This window comes from Pygoscelis adeliae, unplaced genomic scaffold, assembly GCF_000699105.1.
Source record: "Pygoscelis adeliae isolate BGI_AS28 unplaced genomic scaffold, ASM69910v1 Scaffold323, whole genome shotgun sequence".
NCBI lineage: Eukaryota > Metazoa > Chordata > Aves > Sphenisciformes > Spheniscidae > Pygoscelis > Pygoscelis adeliae.
This window is the reverse complement of record NW_008824365.1, coordinates 136141-138592: the sequence shown is the minus strand read 5'-3', so window position 1 is coordinate 138592 and position 2452 is coordinate 136141. Positions and strand designations below refer to the sequence as shown.

Genomic DNA, 2452 nt, shown 5'->3' with positions numbered 1-2452 from the left:
TGGCCAGAGGTAAACAGCTCCTTTGTTTTCCCGGAGAAGTGCGAGGGATTATATTCTGTTGAGCTCACTCGGTCTCCCACTTCTTATTGTGCAGCAGACATGTAATCATCTAGTTCAAGGAGCTTAGTTAATTGTTTACAAAATAGGAAGGGGGATGATTGTCTCCTGGTGGGAAGGTGAGGTTGAGAGGGGTGTCATGGAAAGGGGGTGGCTTGTCCAGCTCCCAGATTAGGAGGGATTGAAGCCAAATTGTAATTCTGCGGCCCTGGATGTGCGACTTCAAAATGCTCCGCCGTCGCTCCCACGAGCTGGGGACAGATAGCTCTTCCAACCCGGGAATTTGTATCTCCCCTCTGACTCCTATTAAATGTGCTTAAAAATGAAACGAAGACTGCAAGCGTTGTTGGTAATTGTTGTGCAAATGTAATACTCCCTCCAAGCTGTTGAACAGGCCAGTGCTCTGTTTACATGGAGAGGCAGCCAGCTTTCCAAGTGTAATGAGTCAGCTAGATGAACAGAAGGGGTGCAGAATTAATCTGGCATCCGTCTGGCCTTTTCTCAGTTAAACAGGTTTTCGAAGCTCCACGTGAATAGGTACCTACCCCGGTTACAAACAGCCACAGAGACATCGGGAGTGGGCAGAATTTTTTCGAGAATAAATTGGCAGCGTGCAGGCCATGAAACAGTTTTAGCGAGGCACTGGAAACGACGTGTTTCTAATTTTTGGCTGTTCGTGGTCGGGAGCGGAGCGTGCCCTGGTCCCAGCCGTGCTGGTCCCTGTGCTCATGACCGGCATAAGTGAAGCTGCTTGTTTTTGGTATCCTTTGCAAAGTGCAAATAAATTTCCATTGCCCAGCACGTCATCTGAATTTCCACTTCTTAGATTTGCAGTGAATATTGAAGTGAATCTGTTCAGGTGGCTGACCCTGTGTCCTCCGCACTGAGCCAGTGCTCCTGCGGGCTCCTGCCTCCTCCCAGGCGCATGCGAGGGCACTTCCTCGTTTCTCCTTTATCTGCACCTTAATGAGTACCAGTAGGTGAAACCGAGGGGAAAAAAATTCTTAAACTTTACAAATTGGTTAATGATGGCTGACAGAGTGAGGTTCTTGAGGCTGTAAATGGCTGAAGCTGCTTCTAGAGGAAGCAACTGCAGCGCCTGAGACGCCGTCGATGTGCAACATCGAGGGGATACCTCGGGCTCCGGAGCAGTGCCTTCGGTGGAGCACCACCAGTGCCGGGAGAGCCACGCTGCTGTGAAACGTGATGTCTTGTTAGCCGGTGAACCCCTGGCTGGGTGTGTGGGAGCACTGAGGCCAGGGCTGCTCACTCTTGGCTTCAGGTTTTGCGAGCTCCAGCCTCTCTCTGCCGGCGCCGAGCGTGCCCGAGGACAGCTGAGCTGCCTTTTTAAGGTGCTGTTTTCAGTCAGCCCTTGTGGTGCTCGAACTTTGGCACTTGTGCTGGGCTGCAGGCCCTTCAAATGATGAAGAGCAGAAATTTGGAGACGCGGATTTCTGCAGTCGTTCCCTCACTCTGACAGAAGATTTTCTTTTTCCATTTTCTCTTTATGGACATGCTGGGTCGGTATACTGAATTTTCTGCACTTCCCCCTGGTTTTTCTTCCCAGCTGCAGCGCTGAGGAGGGCTGATCAGCCTGCTCCTGTCTTTTCCAGTTTGGATCCTTTCCTGCTCTCGTATCCAAAAGAAAAAGGGCTGGGGGCTCCTGGCTGGGGGTCCCAAAACTCAGCACGGCAGCTTGTCCCAGCATCGAGCAGGGGGACACGAAGAGGCCTCAGTCCCCAAAGTCTCCGTTCCTAAACATGGGTAACTGTCCTCCCGTAGGCCAGGCGAAGGAGTTAGGGTGGAGGATTACCGTAGAAAGCGCGGTCTCCTGCCAAAAAGGCCAGCGCCGGGATGTTTTAGTGCTGTCTTTGTCTGGTGCTTTGGTCTGGGAATTTGTGCTGCTGCTGCAGGGCTGGGATGGGGCCTCTGAAAAACCCACAAACCAACCCAAAGGGCCCTAAAGCCTCTGAAGCATAAATGAAACATTTAAATTATGAAGGGATTTCCAGGGAAGTTCTAAAATACAAGGCTGATGAAAGCACCGCGCTAGTGTTCCTCCAGCCTTTAACCCCCTGTCCTGCCCCGGCCGCCGCAGGTGTGGGGCCCCAGCACCCGGCGAGATGGTGCTGGGCTCTCCTGGTGCTGCCCAGGACGCGGTTCAAGGTCCACGCTGCTTCGTCCCCCAGCCCTGAGCGGGAGGGAGGGTTTGGCTCCTCTCCTCTCCTCTCCTCTGTTTTCTTTCTCTCTCCCCACCCACAGAATTCCCATCTTGTGATGGAGCGCTGCATGACTTTGTTCCTGGACAATTTCCTGCAATTGTAGCTCTGCAGAAACCCAGCCGCTATTATAAGACGTTAATGGGTGCAATGTCTAGTGCTGTCAGGTGGCAATT

The 2452-nt window shown here is 52.4% G+C and overlaps 1 protein-coding gene across 1 annotated transcript in view; it reads left to right on the top strand.

Annotated features, from left to right (window-relative positions):
• Positions 1 to 2452, top strand: part of ANKRD11 (ankyrin repeat domain 11) — a 133426-nt gene that overhangs the window by 89132 nt on the left and 41842 nt on the right.